Source organism: Melanerpes formicivorus, unplaced genomic scaffold (genome assembly GCF_026170545.1).
Source record: "Melanerpes formicivorus ecotype bairdi unplaced genomic scaffold, bMelFor1.0.p_v2 SCAF_3, whole genome shotgun sequence".
Classification (NCBI taxonomy): Eukaryota; Metazoa; Chordata; class Aves; order Piciformes; family Picidae; genus Melanerpes; species Melanerpes formicivorus.
The window spans coordinates 9,194,981-9,219,128 of NW_027142355.1; positions in this window are offsets into that span (position 1 = coordinate 9,194,981).

The window sequence follows — 24,148 nt, forward strand, 5'->3', positions numbered from 1 at the left end:
GTATTACCTCCTTCTATGAATGTTACGTTGCTCATCCTATTTTATACTTGTGACTGTATGGTAATGTTTTCTATTTTGTGATTTGCATTAGAAAAAGTTACCAAAGTGGCTTCTTAGTGTGACTCTTGGAATGTGATGAAGTTGTTGAAATATGTTTCCTGTTTGTTGATCTGTAACCAAGGACAGTCATATCCAAATTGTGGCCTCTGTTTTGCTTTGACAATATTATGCTTCTCCTCTCAATTTTTATTACTGTCATTCTTTCTTAATCCTAGTTGGATTGATTCTTACATAACATTCCAGGTTTTCAGTCTTATATCTTTGGTTTTGTAGTGTGATTTTTTTTGTTTGGTGTGTGTTTGTTTGTTTATTTTTTTCTTTTTTTTTGGTGAAAAAACATTTCTGATTAACTGTATTCCAGGTAGCTTTTAAACACAATTTTAGCATTTCCCCCACAGTAACACCAAAATATTTTCCTGTCAAATTTCATGCCGAGGAATATCTAATTAAGTCTAGGTCCTCGAAATAAAACTCAGCACTTTTTCTTGATAGTGTGACTGCATAACACTGTCATTTTTCACTCCTTACTCTGATATAATGAACATATTATTCCCCTCAAATATAGCCAGAACTCAAAAAATCTGTTGGAACAACTTGACTCGTGACAATCCATTTAAATATTTATTTAATGTTCTCTGTGCTATAGTGAGTTTTATAAATGTAATCTTTGGAAGGTCCAGATGAATCAGATTGGTAAAAAGCATATCGGATTATCTCTTATAGAAATGAAACATCCAATACTGTATGCAAAGCATACTCAAATAGCTGGGTCCCAAAAATAACCAGTAGGTCTTTGGTTAGCAGACTGTTCTTATACATCCATCCCTGCCCTTTCGTATCTCATTAATTTTGCTTGTTATGTGGACAACTGTGACTGAAAAGGGGAAGCAGGAGGATAAGGCCAATATGAAAAGCTTGAGTGAAAATAATTTTGAAGAGAAAGGACATCAGTACACTATATTATGCCATGGTCTTCTTGTACAGAATTCAAAACTGTCCTAGCACTTTAGGATGAGAGGAAGAAGATACATTCTGGTAGATCCAGCTCTCTGCTCTCCAGCTGCCCCTTTAGTCTCTAAACTTAAAATCACCTCCAGAATCATTCCACCAGTTTCATCTAGGCATGTACTCATCAGTTACCTACAATATCCTTGAACCATCAGATGTGCCAATAGACAGCATTTTACTCCAATGAAATGTTCTCCTATATCCAGAATCTAATCCATGCCCACCTAAAGTCTGGACACTTCCATTCTCATATCCAGCATCGAAAGATGCTTCATTCCTTCTGTGAAACTTTCCCTTCTTCACTACAACCACTCTGTGACCTGCCTGTGTCAAGCAGCCATCTATCTGGCTTCCCCAGAGGAGACCGAAAATTTCTTCCCTCCCTGAGGTTACACTCCCTTCTTAACTCAGTGACACTGTATTTATTGCAAGGTCAGAAACAGCATCAACAACCTGGGAAAGACAGCAATTTTCAGGGAACTCAGCTTCTCAGGGATTAATGAAAAGGTTTTCCACAGAAGCCATTTCTTTCTTTCCTCAGTCTGCATGTCTTGCAGAAATGCATTGAGGCACTGAAATATTCTGAGTCTGGTTTGGTAAAATCATACCAAATCTCCACTGCAGCAGAGGATCCATCAGATTACATTGTCTTGTGTTTGCAGTGTGCCTGACATAGCAGGGTTATGAAAAACACCAAGCCTCACTTGATCCTTGCATTGTACTTAACCATTCTATTTAATTCTTAGTGACCACATCAAATGATCTCCCATATGGCACAATGTCCTTGAAGAGTGTGCAAATGCATGATGCAAATCAAATATTCTGTTATTAAATTAAAAAATATGGATGAGCAATCAAAATGTAGGCAAATACAATTAAAATTCAAATGTAACTTTTAGATTTCTGTTCTCATCTAGCAAGTCAAGGAATTAATTTTATTCTGCAAGGTGACTACTTTTTTAAAAACTAGCCCAAATGAATCTTTAATGTAATATGCATTCTACTGAATTTAATCCTGTAGGCTTTCCCATATGGTTAGAAGGACATAGTCTCATGGCCAGAACTATGTTATCTAATGTGCTATTCTACTGTACTGCTATTACCTTGGTAGTCAAATTTTTGTAGCTTGAGCTCTGACAAGTCTCTGTTGCATGATATACATTCCAATGTTTGCTTAAGACATAATTATATTTACTATATGTTCTTGACTTGCCTTAAAATCTTACTTCCAATTACAATGTTTGCTTATCTCACTGCTTGTTTTGATCAAGCATGAGGCTTGGTGAGCACTTATTCATGGGACACCATTTAGGGCACACAAATTGCAAAATATTGAATGTTTTCAGGGATTGATGTTCTAATAAAAAATGTCTTTATCTTAAAAATTGTTCCAAATTATGAAATTGATAATGAATTTTATGATGAGTTACAAATAAGGCTATGAGTAGCTGTGGATGCAGTTCATACCTATAAATTTTTTTTTCAGCAATGTCAAAATATTTGTGTTTGGATTGATGCATCTAAATGGAAACATCTAAAATATGTCTACACAGACACAGGTCTTGGTGTGATCAATGGAGAGAAAGACAAACTTTCTCTGTAATGTAGTCACCCGATGTACAGCAGATTCACCGTGTCCTCAATATGCTTGTTTCTCCCAGCTCACCATAAGTCATGCAGTTACTCAGATGATCAAACACAGGCAGCTATTCCCATTTTAGATATCCAAATATGGACCTCTTCACAATATCTCCTAGCTCTGCAAGGGCCTCTTGGTTACCACACAGATATTTTAGCATGTAATTTTTAAGGATATCTAATAGGGATATCATGATACTTGTTGAATTAGTTAAAGCCAGCTTTAGCAGTAGTTTTTGTTCTGGAATAATTACTTAAGGCTATAAGTTATAAATTTGTAACAGTAGAACATAGGTTACCATGACACTTCTTCCAGTTACATCATGGACTCATAGAATGGCCTAGGCTGGAAAGCACCTTAGAGATCACAGAATCACAGAATACTTCCAGTTGGAAGAGACCTCAAATATCATCCAATCCAACCATCTACCCAACACTGAAAGGTCAACTCTAAACCATGTACCAAGAACCAGGTCTACATGCTGCTTAAACACCTGCATGGACAATGACTCCACCGCTGCCCTGAGCAGACACTTCCAGTGTTTGGTAACCTTTCAAAGTGAAGATCACCCACTCCAACCTCCCTCACAGGCACGGATATCTCTCAACTAGATTCGGCCACTCAAGGCCTCATTCAAACTGGCCCTGAACACCCCCAGGGAGGAGGCATCCACAACCTCCTTGGGCAACCCCTTCCAGACTCTCACCACCCACTTACTGAAGAATTCCTTCCTCAGATCCAGTCTAAACCAACTCTACCTCAGCTTAAAACCATTCCCTCTTGTCCTGTCTCTAGACACCCATATGAAAAGTCCCTCCTCACCTACCTGTAGAGTTACTTAAGGTATTGGAAGGCAGCTCTAAGGTCTCCTCTGGAGTCTTCTTCTCTAGCTGAATGACCCCAGTTCCCTCAGCCTATCCTCATAGCAGGGGTGTTCTAGCCCTTGGATTAACTTTGTGGCCAACAGTTCTGTGTCGTTCATATGATGGGGACATCAGGACTGAATGCAGTATTCTTGATGGGTTCTCACAAGAGCAGAGTGAAGGGGAAGAATCTCCTCTCTTGACCTGCTGGCCACACTCTTCTTGATACAGCCTAGACTATGATTTGCCTTCTGGGCTGTATGAGCACACTGCTACCTCATGCTGAGCTTCTTGTCAATCAGTACACCCAAGTCTCTTTCTTCAGAATTACTCTCAACCTACTATGCACACAGCTTGTATTTGTGTCTGGGACTGACCTGACCCAAGATACAGGATCTTGCACTTGAACCTCAGCAGTTGACACTGGCCCACTTCTCAAGCCTGTGTAGATCCTTCTCTGTGGCATCCCTTTCCCTGAGCCCACTGCACCACACAGTTCGGTGTCATCATCCAGCTTGCTGAGAGTGCACTAAATGCCACTGTCCATGCTGTTGACAAAGATGTTAAAGAGCACTGGACCCAGTACAGATCCCTAAGGAGCTTCACTGGTCTGCAGCTGGACATTAAGCCACAACCCTCTGAGTCCATCCATCTAGCCAGTTCCTTATCCATCAGATGGTCCATCCATCAAGTCCATGTCTCTTCATCTTAGAGACAAGGATGTCATGCAGGACAGTGTCAAATGCCTCACAGAAGTCCAGGCAGATGAAGCCAATTCTCTTCCTATATCTACCAGAGCTGTAACTCCGTCGCAGAAAGCCACCAGATTTGTCAGGCACAATTTGCCCTTTGTGAAGCCATGTTGGTCATCACTGATCACCTTGTTATTTCCCATGCTCTTTAGCACAGATAACAGGAGGATCACACAGAATCACAGAATTTACCAGGTTGGAAATGACCTTCAAGATCATCAGGTTCAACATATCACCCAACACCATCTAACCAACTAAACCATGGCACTAAGTGCCTCATCCAGTTTTATTTTAAACAATTCCAGTGACGGTGAATCCACCACCTCCCTTGGGCAGCCCATTGCAATGGTCAGTCACTCCTTCTGTGAAGAATTTCTTCCTAACATCCAGCTTAAACCTCCCCTGCTCCACGATCTTTACCTGGCAGAGGTGAGACTGACTGGTCTGTAGTTCTCCCCTTTGCTCCTCTTTTTAAAGGGGGTTATGTTTTCCCTTCTCTGATCTGTGGGATCTTTGCCAGACAGACTGCTATGGATTCTCCTATACGATGGCTAGTGGCCTAGCAACCTGGACCTCCAGGAGTGATGGATGTATCTCATCAGGCTCCATAGAATTACGCACCTTCAGGTTATCTACGTGTTCCCAGACCTGATCTGCACTTCCTGTGGCTGGTTCTCCGCTTTTGCAGACCCAGCTATCTCCTTTTTGTAGGTGAAACTGAAATCTCATATTGTTTTTCTGAGAATGTTAAGATGGCTGTTAAGAACTTTTTCCTTGTAGTGCTCAGTAGAATCTATGTTCCATCTTTATTATGACAAGTTAAAATGCCCTCATGTTACACAACTCCTTCTTATGAAAACTTCCATTTGTAATCACCATGGTTGACATCATATGGTCATACAAAGGATGAACCTTTTATTCTTATGTTTTTTTTCAGTAATATTTTCATTGCATATTGTACTGGAATGTCCCTATCTAAGCTCCTGTTCTTATCTTTTTCTCTGCTAAAGATTTTCGTTTTGAGAGATGATGGTAGAACAAGTTACATATTGTTATGAAAAATGTAGGATATAGTCTTCCTAGAAGGGGCATGAGGAGTCTTCCCATATGAACATAATAGAAAGATTGCATATGATTCCATATAGAATATAACTGAGAGAAAAATGCTTAATGTAAATAGCATTATTCATTCATTGTACCTGAACATGTGATGCTCTCCTACCATAAAGTTTAACTCTTTACATTATATGCAGTACTTGGGCATTATTGAAATCACATTTCCATGGAAGACAACTATTTTTTATTCTGAAGTATCTCTGGGATGTGAAAGGTACTTCAAGTTTGAACTGGCATTTAAACAGAAAAGTTATTACTAGTAAATATTATTATTACCTATAGTGTACAATTTGAAGTATTCTGGACTCATGGTTGCAGAGCGGACTCTATGAATACATTAAAAAATCCCCACCTGTCCAACCTATTTGCTCTTTTACAAGAAATTATGTGGAGGGCACTTCCTATCAGCAGGATTTTCAGCATTAATGTGTAAATTCCATAAGAAAGGTTGCAAGTTCTCCCTTGTCTGAATAGGAAATCAGTGACTGCTGCTTTATCTTTCCATCACTTTAGGTGCACATAAAAAAAACATCTCTCTTTCTTGTTGTTAATTTTTGGTACCTAGAAATGAGAGAACTTGTTTTCAAATATTTTGTTGGTACTTCTCAATCACAACCCATCCATGAATGTAAAGGGTGTTTTGTTATTGTTGTCCATGTTCCAAAAATAAGGATTCGGAGAAGTTTATTATATTTTCCTGAATTGATTCATCAATTTTAGTTCATGCATTTTCTCACTGATAGAGGTGCTGCTGTGATAGTTCTGATTTAGCTTTCCATTAGACTATATCTTGTCACCTAGTAGAAAGTTTATTAGAAGTCTGACTTTGAGATTTGTTCAAATGTGGTATTCATTGAGCACACTGAATCTTCTCAATTTGCTGATATTGATCTGTAAAAAGAGAAGCTAATGCTTTTTGATAGAGATTTATCTCTTTAGGCCAAATTGATGATGACCCTCATACTTTTGAATTATTGACCAAATTCCCCTTCTACTTTTGTTGGCAGTACAACACCTTGATAAATATTACATTATTAAGCTTCAAAATAATCTTTGCCATTGCAAAGCACTGTTTCTTGCTTATATGGCAGCATCTGTAGCTTCCAGTTACAAAAAATAATGTATAGATTAACTATTTCTGTTCACAGACCAAGATGTAGTGCTGTTTTCAAAATATTCCAGCACGTGATAAATATTTGCCTGCCTCGAGCCTCTTCACTTTGCACACTGGAATAAAATACTTGATTCTAGTCAGAAACACAAGGGGGCACTTCAGGATAACAAACCAACACCAGTACAGTAAAAGATACCCAAAAGTTCAGTTTTAGAAATGGAGCTTTTCTGAATCTTCAAATTAGGGTTACACAGATGCAAAGATTACCCTTAACACCCATAGACTTCTGGTTCAGATTTACAGACACAAAATATAACAACACAGAATGTAATTTAATATAGAACAGACCTTCAGCCAGTGAAGAGACAAGAGGGAAGAAACAGTTCATACCATCTGGCCATGTTGGAAAGATCTTCCTGAAACATGTTTCCCTTTTGTTCAACAATTTACATGCATCAATTAACAAAACAGATTTGACAGTGTTTCAGTTCACACTTTTAATGTGATAAGCACTAGTGCAGCCAGCAGCACCATAGTACTGAGAGGGAGTTAAACTGAATTTATTTATAATTTACCTGTAAAAAGTCTAAACCAAGCTTCTGCAACACAGATTAAACTTCTGTACTGAAGGAATATCATGAATATAGTCTGTGAAAAAAAAAAAAAAAAAATTACAGAATGTGCCATTTGAAATTTTTATCTTGTCATGAATACAATGCAAACAAGTTCACCTTTACTGTGGAAAGCTCCTAACACTTTTATTGTTGCACATTCTAACTACTTCACTGAAGTACAATATCAATTTCCATAACACTGCTTAGCCAGAAGCAGCCCAGAATGACTCACAATTCAGTAGAAGCTTGCACTTACCTTGCAGTGTGCCTTTGCTTTGTGTTAGCATCAAATATAGAGAAAAGTTAAACCTACAGGAGGGCAGACATTTTCTTCATAATAGGGTGACTCTTGCAAAATTGAGATAGGAGGTGAGAAAGTTAACATATCAAAGTATGTCCTCAGGCCTGCCTTATGTCCCTCTCACCTTCCAGAATGTTGGAAGAATTAAAGAAAGTAAGAACTCCCTGGAGCGGTTTGGACTGATTTGATCAGTATTCATTTTAGCATCTCCTGTTGCAGTACTTAAGGAGAAAGTGGCGATAAATTGTGCGAGAACCTACAGAACTTTTGTGTCCCCAAGGACACAGGACTGTGTCCCCAGGACTGTGGTGTTTTAGTGTCTCCTTCCACTGAACCATTCTGTACTGCACGTCACAAATCAGAAGTTGGGGCAAAGGCATACTGGTATTACGTTCAAGTTAGATTACAATATTCAGCAAAAATATTCAGGGATGAAATTTCTATATACTGTGAATTTCTGTCAAATTTAATGATCATAGAGTCCTCAATCTCTCATATTTATTTCCTGAAAAGAATTTCATCTATTGAACTTTTCTTTCTGGAAAGTTGAATTGTCTCTGTATGGTATCCTGCAAAGCAAGATAAGTATCTATCAAAGGAATTAATAAAACAAAATAAAAAGAACACCATATCCAGAAGCAGCTGGTAATTGTTCTTAATGACAGGGTACTTTCACCACACTTGGATGATTTTATTTTATACCTAAGAATGTTAAAAAGGGTTCAGCTTGGTATTTTTTGCATTTCTTCTAATCATGAAGTCCTCTTTAGATTTGTTACTGCTAACTCCTAGCTTATTCCTTTTCTGACACTTGAGTAATTGTTATAAACCATTTCCATCTGGGATTTACTTTGTGTTTCCTATTGCAAGTGACAGTTAATATATCTTGTCTGCTGCTATGAAATTTAAAAAGATGGTCTGAAAATATTAAGAACAAACAATTGCAAAGATGAGGACAGAAAAAAACCCCAAACTTTTATATTTTAAAAATCATGTGCTTTGGAAATGACTCAGGTCACAATGTATTCAGTGTTAGACTGCTTAAAGTAGCTTTTGTCTAAAAAATTGCAATTGAGTATGGGATATCACTGCTTAAGGTGTTATATTTCTGTGATCAGTTCCTTCAGTGACAGAAGTGATGTAGTGCAGAGAGTAAGCAAAGATTTGATGTACAGATTTTCACAGACTTTCTGTGCTTATTCTGCATTTTGCTCTGGACTTCTTCCAACTGAAATCTACTGCCATCAGAAGAATGATTTCATGAGTAAGATGTTTCACCTAAGGTGAACGACAGAAAACTAAACTAATAAAATTTGATCACTACTGGAAGGACAAAGATGTAAAAAGCAAGGCTAGAAAAGGTAATATTAATTCTGAAGACATTTGTTGTCTAGAACTTTGCATCTGTAAATGGTGCAGATCAGGAGGTCATACCCTCATCTCAGAGAGAGAAGAAAATAGTGAGCAGCCATGCTTTCTTCGAGAAAGTTGAATGCTATTGCTAAGTTTTATACCTACCATAAAATACACGTCATCTTCGTTTCTAAACATGTTGTTTTTCAAAGAGGATGAAGTATCTGTGCAACTGTTTCACTTGCCAAATGATGAGAGCTTGTATTATTAAGAATTAATTTTACCTGTTTTTCAGCTCATTAATTAGATATATTTTCTAGTGCAGAGGACATTTTCAATTTCATCATGACAACTCTGAACACAGAGAAAAAAAGTACAACTCAGTGATAAGTAGATATGTCCATAAACATTGTAGTCCAGTGATTGGCAAACATGGGCTACAACAGAAAAAATAGAGTGGCTGCAGTTTTGACAGATAGTGTCATGATGAAACTGTACTAAGAACATTGTTTCAGATGTTGATGACACAGAGAGTGTCTGGTGTATATGTAAATACCATGACTGTACATGGGATTTAGTAGGCTAAACTGATCCATCATACAGTATTATATTGATAACAAATTATTAGGTGCTTCCATGGTAAATCATGAACAATCTTATGAAGAGTATTTATCTTCTTTTTTTCTTTGACTGTTTATATACATTATAGATAAATTTAAATTGTGATGTAGATTATTGCAGATAACTTTTACAAATTATATTGTTTTGGTTTAGTTCTGGTTTTGAGAAGGACAATGATTAAGTACTTTGTCAAGTTAAACAACAGTGGAAAGACTGTGGAAAAGAATGGGTGAGAAATAAAAAGACTATACACATAACTCACTAAGCATTAAATGTCTTTATGTCCTAGAACTTAATCCTACTAAATAATGCTGTTTAGTTCTCATAGACATTAAAAGGAATTTAGGGAATTTAGTATGTCACAGTATGTCTGCTTAGCTTCTGCCCTAACTTTCAATTTTTGGTGACATGTTTAGTCTTAACATTTGTTCATCATTTCATTCCTTTGATCTCAGATTTTCAATATTCCACTAACTAAAGCTTCAATCACATTATGATAGTCCCTCAGTTTGATGAATAACTCCACTTATGCCAACCTGAGCATGCAGTAATAAATAAAACTTCCCAAACTCTTTCCTAGTCATTCATTTCTGGAATGCAGAATAGTCTTCTGTTATTATCCAGATGTCGTCTAAACAAGATAAAATTTGCTGTGCAAAATTCTCTATCTTGGATGTATCATTATGTCTTCAGCAGTTTGAGTTATCCATGCTTTTCTTTAATACCTTTTGTTGACATTCATACATAGGAAGAGTGAAAATGTGAATATCCTTCCAGTAAAACTGTAAATTACTGCTCTAATTTCTCAGAGGTAAAAATAATTTTGGAAAGAATACAGTCAGAAGCTGCATTTATCCCAGTTTCTGTTTCATTTCACAACAATGTCAGAACAGGCTGAATATGCATTCAGTACATTCACATAACTTATTTTCTAAGTAGCTTTAAAGAAACAAGTAGCTATGTTTGGAGGTCTGGCCTCATAAACCAAAGCAATTTTTCTTTAATTTTAGATGTGTTTATGTAAGAGGTGGAGTGGAGCTGCTTTCCCTGAGTATGGTTCAACCATTATTCAAACATTATGGCAGAGAATTATGCCTTTGAGATAACCTAAACAAGTAGCTGTTCAGTATTTAGAATGACAAAAGTGATGTTGCTTTAGCTGAGATGCACTCCAGCCTGCAGCTAAAGAGCCATAAAGCACTGGAAAAAAAAAAAAAAGAGTAGTTTTACGTATCATGTCCCTACGCAGTTCTAATAGAATTAAGGGAGATTATAGGACCTGTGTACAGAAGAAAAATTATGACAAATCACTGATTATGTATTAATTGCTATTAAAAAAGATCTTTCACTTACTCAGTGGTATGGAAATTAGAGCATATGCTTCACTTTGATTACTTTGTCTCATTTAAGCAAGCCCCCCATCCCTGTGCTGCTGCCACGTCAGTTTGCAATATATTGTAAGATATTAGTTGTAACATGATAACCTTCCAATTAAGTAGTAACAAATGGCTGAGATTTCTTAGTCCTAGCCCAGTATTTTGTCATTATTTCCCTTTTGCAGAAGCTTAGTATAAGCAGGTCTCACTGATGTGAGCTGGGAGTCCATAAACCCCAAGGGTTTCTTTTAAATAACAATGGCACCTGTCTCCCTGATAGACTGTTCACCACAGAAAACCTGGACACACTTTTCTTAATTTAGACAAAAGACAGCCATGATGAGGAGCAGGAAAGAGTCTTCAAGCCCCACCTATGACTGTGTCATGTAAGGCAAAATGCAACTCTGCCTTTGCTGTACTTAGGGAATGCTGTGATAGCCTTAAGTCCTGTTGACAGCAATCCATTCCTGGTGTAAATTCCCAGTTTGGAAGGTCCAGTATGAGTTTTCTGAGCTATTCAAAATACATGTAAATGGTATATCTTAGAGGAATCTCCTTCAGGAATCTCCAGTTCTAAGTTTTATATTTATTTTTTTTCAGTGTAAGATATAATTCAGTGTACTGAATAATAATGATTGATATTAATCATACATAGAAGTGCATTTACACACATTAGCTAAATTCAGTGTATAAAACCAGTTATTCTGATTTCATTTCTCTGACTTGCTCCATTGTTGAGACATTATTTTTTCCCTTATGCCACTGATGTAATTAGATATTTTAAAGTCAGAGGATGCAGGTACAAGGGAAGCCCAAAAGATACATCAAACTTTGGTGTATAGTCTTGAAATTATCTATTTACATTTAGAAATGTATTTGAAGTTACTAGGAGCCCTCAGATTCTGGAGTTTGATTGTTCTATGTTCCCTACAGTTGAGAGAAGGAAAAGAGAGGTACTTGTAGGAGAGGAGCCAGCCCACTGCATGAAGTGTGAAACTGTACTTGAGAGTACAATAAAGAGAAATTGTACCATTTGAAAGATGAACTAGATGACAAAAAATATGTGTTTATATTAGGCCAGAATATGCTACATATAATGTTTGAGTCTTCCCATGTAGCCAAACTGCCAATTTGGGCTCAAATCAGGATCTGGAAAAAGACCACACATCTCTGACTGGCACTTTTGCACAACAATTTAAATTACAGCTGCAATTTTTGAAGCTAGGTGTCTACACTTGGAGAAATTATCTTGAACAAGCCCAACAGTATTTTCTTCAGGTGTCTGGTCAATGGAGGGAGCTGAAGACTAAAAAATACATTCATCTATGATTTTTATCATATTCAGTTCTGTAGTTTACTTTCCAAAAAGCTACAGCATTTAGCTCATCTCATGACTGAATCATGCAATGAATGTCAGGTAGGTGATACTTCTATGTTGCAAAGGTGGTGAAAGTTATTAATTAGAGCTTAGATGTTTCACAGATGGATCATAGTATCGCAAATTGTCACTTTCACTGCTAATAAGGACTTGTAGTTCTGGTATTGTGATGGCTCACACATCATATTCTCTCTTGACTGTGTGGTGTCAACACTTTATGTCCAGAAGTACTTAACTAAAATGTTATACATAATATATGAGGTATACGGTCTTATCCCACAGAGCATGATCTCACACTCACAAATACCTTAACACATCACAACAAAAATATCTCATCTCAAACATTTTCCTGTACTCAGGCATTTGATACCTGCTTGAATTTACAAGTGTGATAGTAGCTTTATCCCAGTTCATCAGGATTTACACTTAATAACTAATCACTGGGTCTACTGCATGGATATAGAACATCATTGAGATGGTTATTTTAAATGTCACAGGCTTATGATTGGCTTCCTTATATCCTCTAGTTAGAAACTATTAATGAATGAATTGCATTTCTGTGTTTTCAGGTCATAGTTTATGAGAACAATTGATTTAGCAATACATGGCAGCACCAATCTTTAAATAGATTAAATGATCTATGTTTCATAAATCGCACTGGTCACACACTCTTAACTTTTGCAGAAAGCTTGGCTGTCCTAACGTTTTCCACCAAGAGTGGATACCCCTCTAATAATTACATTAAACCCCAATTATTTAGTTTTTGTAGATTATCCACAGAGAGATTTTAAAGTAAATTTGTATTTAGAAAATATTTTTCTAAGTATTCCTGGAATGAGGCATATCAGCAGCATTTCACACTAGGAAACACTACTATTCTTACAGCTTTCACAATGATACTATGTATTCTGTGAAGCATTTGTGTTCATGTCATATTTTCTGCTGTGGATGATGTACTGAAAGTGATATGTTATATATTTATTCACACTTTAGTTTGGGGCTGACAATTCTAGCATATACTTCCCTTCTCATACTTTATCAATTACCTTAACCCTGACCTGTATGAATGTATTTTTCTGCATTAATGAGAAGTAGCTGTCTCTGTGAAGAGCCTGAACTGAATAAACACTGTCAGCTGTGTCAAATGGTGGTGATAAACAGCTTTCACTGTTTATTTATGGCTGCTGATGCTGAAAGAAAAATTCACACCTCTTCAAATGTCTGTTTATTTGTAAGTGAAAGACTACTGTGAAGTCCTGAAGACTGAGGGAGCATGCATTCTAAAACCAGTTTCAGTCTGTGGTTTTACTGTGATGTAGTTACATGAATTTTGTATTGTAAGAGGCTTGCAACTGTTGTGCTGCAGTTTCAGGGTCTGGAGGGGCACTGTGTGGTTTATCTGGAGCACATTGAGTGATATGTTGATCCTGGACCTGCTGGTCTCAACACAGAGAACAGAAATACAACTGACAGACCACTCGTGAGGAGGTGACCACTTCTGCAGGGAGGGCAAAATTGCCCAGATCTGCAAAGCCAGTGGCTATTTATTGAGACATACATGAATGCTACAGTTCCACTTTCCCACAGCCTGCCTGGTTAAGCCCACTGATTCACCTTTATTTAAACAGGTGCCTTTCTCCCCAGTTGTATTCCCATTCATTTCTAAGAAGCAATACTTCGTAATTTTTGACTCCCGTCACTTTCTCACCCGGTTTGAGGTACATCCTTTATCACCTCCAGGGCCTCAGAGACTTGAAGGCCATCTGAACATTCTATTATTATTCCCTTTTTGGGTTCCCACATTGTGGAAGAAAAAGTATTTGGAAGTATAAATTTGAGCTTGACAAGCATCTGAAGCAATACTTAATTTTGAAATTAGAAATGGTCAATACTCAAATACTTCTGTACTGATTTTGTTTCCAAAATTATGATTGAAAACCTAGAAATGCTTAGAATACAGAACAGAAATTCTGATACATTTAGCCATTTATGGGTGTTTAAATGTTGAGATTCATAGAAAAGGAAATGTTGCCTGTGATGAGTCCCAAAAGGTTCTCCCTGCTTCTGCAGACTCCTAGGAACCTGTACACTTCATTGGGAGTAATCTACTACATAACATGTGGCTGATGAATTTATGGAACATGATATAAAGGTAGACAGCATTAGATGCTTTAAAAAGGAGAAATTAATGGACAGTATATCCATAAATGCATAGTGAGAAAGATCTAATATTAAGGGTATAATTTCTAACATACCTAACATGTATACTGTGGGGAGTGGAGCACAGAAAGGGGTCAGGCTCATGTAGTGTCCCTGAATAGCTTGTCCTACCGTCACCTTCAAAACCAGAACACTGGTCTAGGTGGACCATCAGTATGCAAGAGCATTTCTAATAATACAACTAATAATAAAACTAATGCAACTACTAATAAAGTTGAATTAATTCTATCAGTCCTTATTTTGAGGACAGGGATTTGCTTAAAATATCAAACCAGGAAGCATTATGCCTATTCAAGGACAGAATGGAAGAAAAAAAATATTGTTATTAAAAATAATGTTTGAACACTGCTTGAATGACCTGTAAAAGAAGATTCAATGTGATGTATACACCCAAAAACACTTGCAGAAAAGTGACTGAGAACTGAAGTATTGATTTCTGACATGGGTGCTAAATCATGCAGATGTTTTGCTATGTAATACTTATCTATTCATATTACTTTCTGTTGGGCAGAGTTTGACTTCAGAAGAAGTCTATGTAAATATTTCTTTCGTTGTACCTGCATATTAAAGTTACTACACAGTAGCAGGATTTGTTGGAAGTCTACTAAGTGCTTTGAAATTTCCCCCTTGATCAGGCCTCATACAGAAGAGCTAAATTGCCTGGTAGCAAAAGTGACTGAGTCAAACTTCAGCAGCATGTCTACCAGAGTGCTGGAACAGCACACTCAAGAACATTCTGATGTAAACAATTTCCAGAAAAAGACATTGTCTAAAAGGAGTCTGTGATGAGAAATTAACAAAAAAAACACCAACCCAACTAACCCCCTGCCCGCCCCCTCTCCCCCCCAAAAAAAAAACCAACAAAAAGTCCCATGATGTGGCTGAAAAGGCAAAAATAAATATGCCCAATCTGACCTTTAATAATTCTGCCAATTTGTTTTCAGATATGTGGAATGTTGCAGACAAGGGCAGCTGCTGGGACATGTGCGAGTGTGCGATTCTCTAGCCAGAGAGTCAGATGCTGCAAAAGATAAAAACAACAACATTCCTAAGGAAAACATACTGCAGAAACTAGCCTCCTTACATGCTGTCTCATTTCATTGGAAGATTGCATTTCGTTTATATATGTGGCAGAGTTTTATTCCTCCTTATATGTTGGCACCCTTTAACTGGAACAGGCTTTAGTTTATACACATGGCTAGATCTTACTGGTTTGATGGGTCAATGTGAGAGATAAAGAAAGTATATAAAAATCAGGTACTTTGGGAAATAAATATTCAGTTAGGAATTTGATTAGGGAATTTGGGTAGTGTTTGGTTAGGGCTTCTATAAGGGACTGGATCCCTATGGTATTATGCATTATTTCAATGAATAATGCAGGACTGGCAATTTATCGGCAGAACATTTACAGGAGTGCCATAAATCTAGAAATAACATAAAAGCCGAGTGGTTGCATATTTTAAAAGCACAGCTTGGGGAATCACATTAATGTAACTCTACAAACCTTCTGTTAAGGACGCATATTTTTAAATGCCATCAAATAAAAAGATTTTTGGTGAAAGGCTGGGGTTTATTCTTCATATTATTATGACAGCTAGGACATTTAGTTACTGAAATTGAAATAGTGTACTAGATCCTGTGCAAAATCAGGAGGAAAAAAAGATAACCTGTACTCTCAAGTACATACAATCCAAGTATAATCCAAAATGCAGTCACCCATAGGTGAGCAAGTGAGGAATAATAAGACTCACACAGATGATGTCATACATTGTATTCTCTGGGCAACACCAGCCTGCATTTGTTGGTAAGAACCTTTTCAAAGGAAGATGTAAGAGGAAAAAGAGCAACAGCTAATGAAATAGCTCTGCAGTTCTGTAAAGTAAGCATTTTGCAGTCTTGAAGAACAGAGCTCTGAATGACAGAGCAGTACCCTGCTAAATACAAGGAGAAGAAAAATTAAAAGGTTTTATTATTTTATTTTGAATAAGATATGGTTTTATAAAAGACATTTAATTCTAGGGATGCTGGCACTCATGAAAACACAGCAACACAGTTTTTGGGAGTTTAAACCTCTGAGAAACTAAAGCAGCATCAGCTTTATCTCATATGGACTGCATTTGGTTGTCTTGTAGGGCACAGGGATTTAAAGAGGAATTTTTACAGTTGTAATATTTAAATGCTTTAAAATTATCTGATAATGACCAGTACTGGAGACAGGGTACTAGTCTGGGGAAACCTTAGTGAGCTACGGTATGACTCTTTCTGTATCACTTTCATTGATATAAAACTTGTAGAACTTTAGTGCCAACCAAATCCTATAATACAACAGGAAATGTATACAAAGGGAAGTGCATCCTAAATTTATGATGTTATAAAGCAAATAAAAATGGCTACACAACAAATAAATCCTTAATTTGTATAAAAAAGGCAAAGAAATCAGGTCAATTTTAGTTGTAGAAATGTGTTGAAAGTTTTGGACAATAGACTGAGTATCCTATAGCTATTTTAAGGAATTGAGTCACTACATTAGTATAGAATTATAGAATCATAGAATCATTAAGGTTGGACAAGTCTTTTAAGTTCATCAAGTCCAACTGTAACACAACTACCATGACTGCTAAACTATATTCTGAAGCACTACATCTATACATTTCTTATAGAATCATAGAATCGAATCATAGAATCAACAAGGTTGGAAAAGACCTCAAAGATCATCAAGTCCAACCTGTCACACAAGACCTCATGCCTACTAGACCATGGCACCAAGTGCCATGTCCAGTCCCCTCTTGACCGCCTCCAGGGACAGTGACTCCACCACCTCCCCGGGCAGCACATTCCAATGGCTAACAACTCTCTCTGTGAAGAACTTTCTCCTCACCACAAGCCTGAAATTCCCCTGATGCAGCCTGAGACTGTGTCCTCTCGTTCTGGTGCTGGTTGCCTGGGAGAAGAGACCAACCCCCTCCTGGCTACAACCTCCCTTCAGGTAGTTGTAGGCAGCAGTAAGGTCTCCCCTGAGCCTTCTCTTCTCCAGGCTGAACACCTTCAGGGACTGAGACTCCACCACCTCCCTGGACAGCCCATTCCAATGCCTCACCACTCTTTCATTAAAGAAATTTTTCCTAATATCCGGTCTAAACTTCCCCTGACACAACTTAAGCCCACTTCCTCTCATCCTATCTCTAGTTATTGGGAGAAGGACAATGCTGGCCGCACTATGACCTCTTTTCAGGTACTTGTAAAGAGCAATAAGATCTCCCCTTAGTCTTGTCCTTTCCAGATGAAACCACCCCAGTACCCTCAGCCTCTCCTTGTGCAACATGCCCTCCAAACCACTCACCACCCTCACTAATCTTCTCTGGACAGGCTCCAGGACCTCAATGCATTTTGATGGCTTTACTAAAGTCCAGGTAGACAATGTCCACAGCTTTTCCCTCATACACTAGGCAGGTCATCTGGTCATAGGAGATCAGGCTGGTCAAGCAGGACTCACCTTTCATGAACCTGTGATGGCTTGACCTGATCGCACCATTATCCTGCACTTGCCATATGAGTACACCCAAGATGAAATTCTCCGCAATCTTCCCTGGAACTTAGGTCTCTTTTGAAATTACTGGTTAATATTTTGTATTCTTAAGAAATTCAGTGCGAGGTTCACTGTACCATTCAGCACTTGAAATTACCATGAATATGTAGAACTTGTGCAGCTGCAATGTATTGCAGCAGCTCAATAAGGTTAAAGATTTATAAATCAAAGAGTGTGCAAGTAGGACTTTACATTAAGGATTTATTGGAAACCAGCACTACCAGAAAAGTAAATAATGAGAATTTAAAATATACTGAGATACACAAAATCAATATTTTAAAACATAGAATTGAGTAGGATGCAGTACATATAAATTACAGGTAGTGCAAAATCAAATATATGCAATTATTTGCTGTTACTGCTTTGTGAATATTTGTATATTATTAGAGGTTTATATTCTTAGGTACATTAGAGAAGCTTTTTTTTTTTTGTTTGTTTGTTTTTTAAATTACATTACAAATGCATTGATAAGTCAAACTGAGAGGCAAACTTAATCCTCACTTCCTTGCTGAAATAAATACATTTCTGCAAATTATATAAATGATATAAAGATAAGAAATCATATACTGAATGTACTGGAAAGGTTATGTCAGTATTAAGAAACTCCTACAGTGACATCTTCTAAGAAAGAATTCCATAATGTATTATATTATGATTATTGTACAAGTGACAGCGTGAAGGATCCTTTGCACTTATGTGTAGGGGTCTCAGCCAAGAACATGGGTCAGTGTCAGAAGCAGTTATATGCTTTATGCATGTAGGCTTCTGACATAAAGCAATTGAAATGTAGAGATAAAAGGTTTTAGAAGATAAGCACTTAGAAGATAAGAAGGTTATAACTTCTACCTTAAGGAGATCAAGGGATCTATGTTCAAATTTTAGAGTGCATTAAGGCTCCTAAATTAATTTTTAAACAGTAAAATAAATAGACTATTTTTTGAATACACCAAAGACCCATTCAACCCTGTTGTTGATTATGGAAATATACGAGTAATTTTTAAGTTAACCAGTATGTGGATACTGAACATGACAAGTATGATGAGATGTGATTCCAGCACTGCCAGATAAGATTGGGGTTTCCACATTAATTTTGACAGAAATGTCAGACTGCAAGAATAAAGGTGATAGGTTACATCAGAGTAGTAGTTAAAGTAATTTAAAAGTTTAGCCCTGTAAGCATGAAAACAAAATGGTAAAGCTCATAAAATTGAAGCACCAAAGTAGTTCATATGCTGCTCTCATTGGATCTTTTCTGTGGATCAACTTGGTCAAAATCATTCATAGAAAGCCATATTATCAACTGATTTGAATTAACCTTATTACTTTCTAGGAGAAATAAATGTAGCTCCACCTACAGATACTCAAACTAGCCTGATAACTTGTCTGATACATGCAGGACAATTAAAGTGACTACAGAATGTATTTGGGGATAAACTTTTACATGAAGAGTAGATTCTTAGGGAAAAAAATGCAATTAAACTTTATTAAACAATACACAAGACTCTCAGTAGTGTAAACAACTGAAATCAGTGTACTGAAAATATCATTTGAAGAAGAGTGTACAAATTTTTCTACACAATAATACAGAGCCTGTGGCCTCTCCAATGAATAAAGCAATAATTAGGAAGAATTTTATCTAAGTAAGGAAACAATAATGCATATATGGAATTATAGGGGTATTTTATTTTTAGTAAGTATTAAAGTATGCATGCATGACTGATACCAATTTGCAGTGCATAGACAGTTGAACTTTTAGTGCATCTGATTTTAATGAGCTGAACTATATAGTATGAACACTGGTAAATGGAAACTGGTTGTGAAAACATTTGACAGAAATTTGTGTTTTCATAATTTTCTTCAGGTTTTGCTTTTTCATCAATGACTTACTTCAGTGCCAAAACATACTGCACCTCAGAGTAGGGTATTTATAAAGGATTTTTATATTCAGCACTATTTGTCATGATCTACTGAGATTTTCTTTAATATCCATGACATTTCTATGGCCCAAATACTATGGACACAAAAATGAACTGATCTCCTGAGCTGTTATCTGAATGAACACTGTTCTACTAGTAGCAAACTGAAATCAAGAGTTAGTAACAGGGGATATGAATGTTTTACAATATGGTGAGATGACAATTCAGAAGGAAGTAAGTTGGAAATGAGTAATAAAAAAATTAGTTTTACTATACGTATTGCTTCAATGTATAACATTTTATATTGCTTTAAATTACACTGAAAGAATCACATATATGTACCAGGCAGGTAGGGAAATACATATTTAAAATTAATTCTTCTGACTCAACTTAAAGGAATGTAATTTGAACAGGCCAGATGCTCAGTGTTGAAAATTCCATAAGGCCCTGTGCAATGGGAAATATTCTCTCTTATAGCCACTCAGTCACTGCCTGACTTGTGGGAGTGCCAAACTCAGTACAGAGAATTCCACTTCTAGGCAACGAATAGTTTAATGATCTAATTGTATGCTTCATATTAGCATTACATAAAATAAAATTTTTAATATGCATTTACTTCTAGGACCAAGTGTCCTACAAATTTCATCTAACTTAACTGAATTGTTTTGTATCAAGCCAACTCAAATATTGGCTGAGGCAGGATCTCAATTGTAATTGTAATTATGAGAGTCTTATTCATATTTTTTTCCCAGTACTTCTTGGATTTCTTTTCCTTTAGTTCCTGGAACATATCTGTACATCTAAAGTTGCTTTCATCTGAGGTGAAACAAAACTGTTAGCGCATAGAACTAATAAAAAAGAATTCCATAGAAAATAAAGGGTTTAGCAGATTCTGTAGCCTCTACTTCTGTCCTATATAATTAAGAAAAACAAACAAACAAGCATTTCTACCATTTTCTCCTTAAGAACAAAAAAAGATAAAAAAGAGCTTCAGTGTTTTTCTTTTGTTCTTAAGTTTATTAAATTTCTGAATTTTATTTTTCTGTATCTATGCAGACTCTAACAATCTGTAGCCAAAAGTAATTTTACTGCAAAACTGGCTTGGTTTCGTTCTTGTGGATATTGCTAAAAAGTGTTAAAAATAAAATAAATTAGATTAGCACTATATTTGAAGACAGTGAATACTCTTCAATTAGAAAAGAATAAAAACATGTTAGATGATTACCTCACCCTGCAAATCTAGCTAAAACAGGCAGAAATAGTCTTCAAAGCTCATATTTAACTCATCATGATCCTTTATGATCCTTTATTAATAATTGTTACACATTTCTTCTCAGCAATTTAATATAATGAACACTGAAAAAGCTCAGTGCATGTAGAGTGGCACCTGCTATGGGTTTGATCCTGCAGGAAGAGTAGGAGCAAAGACTCTAAAATAAATACAAAAATTCAGATACTTAGAAGAATATTCCTAAGTTTGCTCTTTAGCATAACATGAAGACAATATTTCTATTGCAGGGTTTTTTTTCCTTTCAATTTTCAACTGCTGCTATGTAAGAAATTACAGAAACAATTCACTTACAAATCAGACTGCCGAGAACTTCATCAAGACTGTTACACAGAACTTGTTTCAATGTATAATAATAATATAATAATAAACCAGGTTGGAAGAGACCTTCAAGATCATCACATCCAACCCATCAACCAATCCAACCCACCTAAACAACTAACCCATGGCACCAAGCACCCCATCAAGTCTCCTCCTGAACATCCCCAATGATGGTGACTCCACCACCTCCCCGGGCAGCCCATTCCAATGGGCAATCACTCTCTCTGTATAGAATTTTTTCCTAACATCCAAGCTACACCTCCCCTGGCACAGCCTGAGACTGTGTCCTCTTGTTCTGGTACTGGCTGCCTGGGAGAAGAGACCAATATCCGCCTGTCTACAACCTCCCTTCAGGTAGTTGTAGAGAGTGATAAGGTCACCCCTGAGTCTCCTCTTCTCCAGGCTGAGCACCCCCAGCTCCCTCAGTCTTTCCTCATAGGGCTTGTGTTCCAAACCCCTCACCAACTTCGTTGCCCTTCTCTGGACTTGTTCCAGCAAGTCAATCTCCTTCCTAAACTGAGGGGCCCAGAACTGGACACAGGACTCGAGGTGCGACCTAACCAGTGCAGTGTACAGGGGCAGAATGACCTCCCTGCTCCTGCTGGCCACACTGTTCCTGATGCAGGCCAGGATGCCATTGGCCCTCTTGGCTGCCTGGGCACACTGCAGGCTCATGTTCAGCCTACCATCGACCAGTACCCCCACGTCCCTCTCTACCTGGCCATTCTCCAGATACTCTGACTCCAGCCTGTAGCTCTGCATGGGGTTGTTGTGGCCAATGTGCAGAACCCGGCACTTGGCTGTGTTAAATCTCATGCTGTTGGACTCTGCCCATCTGTCCAGGCTGTCGAGGTCCCACTGCAAAGCCTCTCTACCCTCCAGCAGATCAACTCCTGCCCCCAGCTTGGTGTCATCAGCATATTTACTGATGATGGACTCAATGCCCTCATCCAAATCATCAATAAAGATGTTAAAGAGCACAGGGCCCAGCACTGATCCTTGGGGCACATCACTAGTGACTGGCCACCAGCTGGATGTGGCACCATTCACCACCACTCTCTGGGCTCGGCCATCCAGCCAGTTCCTAACCCATTACAGTGTGCTCCCATCCAAGCCATGGGCTGACAGCTTGGCCAGGAGTTTGCTATGGGGGACGGTGTCAAAGGCCTTGCTGAGGTCCAGGTAGACTACATCCACAGGCCTCCCCACATCCAACAGGTGGGTCACTTGATCATAGAAGGAGATCAGGTTGGTCAGTCAGAACCTGCCTTTCCTAAATCCATGCTGGCTGAGCCTGATCCCTTGGCCATCCTCTAAGTGCCATGTGATTGCACTCAAGATGACCTGTTCCATGATCTTGCCTGGCACTGAGGTCAGGCTGACAGGCCTATAATTCCCTGGTTCATCCAACCAGCCCTTCTTGTGGATGGGCACAATGTTGGCCAGCTTCCAGTCCTCTGGGACATCTCCAGTGAGCCAGGACTGCTGAAAAATGATGGAGAGCGTCTTGGCCAGCTCCTCTGACAGCTCCCTCAGCACCCTAGGATGAATCCCGTCTGGTCCCATGGACTTGTGGGGATCCAAGCGGTTAAGGAGAGCTCCAACTACCTGCTCATGGAACATAGGGAAACTATACAGATCCCTGGCTCCTTCTGCCAGCTCTGCAAGCCAGCTGTCTGGAAGATGTTCTCTCCTGCTAGTAAAAATTGAGGCAAAGAAGGTGTTAAGTACCTCTGCCTTTTCCTCATCCCTTGATACAACATTTCCCTCCATGTCCACCAAGGAGTGGAGGTTGTCCTTGCCCTTCCTCTTGCTATTAATGTATTTATAGAAGGACATTTTGTTGTCCTTCACAGCAGAGGCCAGTTTAAGCTCCAAATGTGCTTTTGCCTCCCTAATTTTCTTCCTACATGATCTAGCAACATCCTTAAACATTCCATGGGTTTCTTCACCTTTCTTCCAAAGATGATACACCCTCTTTTTTTCCCTTAGTTCTGTTAAAAAGTTCATTAACCATCCTGGCTGGCCGTCTGCCCCAGGCGGCACAGCCTGTTCCTACACCTTCAAGAGTTCTTCCTTGAAGCATGTCTATCTCTCCTGGACCCCTTTATTTTTAAGGGCTTTATCCCAAGGAACCCTCTGAGTTAGTTCCTTGAGTAACTTGAAGTCTGCCCTCTGGAAGTCCAGAGTGGTGGTCTTCTTGCTACCCCTCTTAGCTTGACCGAATACTGAAAATTCAATTATCTCATGGTCACTGGCCCCTAAACACCCTCCAGCCACTACATCACCCACCAGCCCTTCCCTATTGGTGAAGAGGAGGTCAAGCATAGCTGTCGTAGGGTTGGGGGAAGGGCCGGGGCCTTCTCCCCTCCCTGTAAATAAAGGGAAGAAAGAAAAAAAAATAAAAATTTGAAAGGGAAAGAAAAACACACAGCCAGATAAGTGAAGGAGTGTGTGCTGTATATTTACAAAGCAGGGAAATATATACAGAATTTACAGTATTTACAATATATACAGAAATATACAACAAAGTGGTACAGAAATGAGAGTTCCCTCCTCTGCTGAGGGGGGTTCCCCACCCCTGTACCCCCTTCTCTCCCCCTTTTCCCCAGAGAGGGTTAG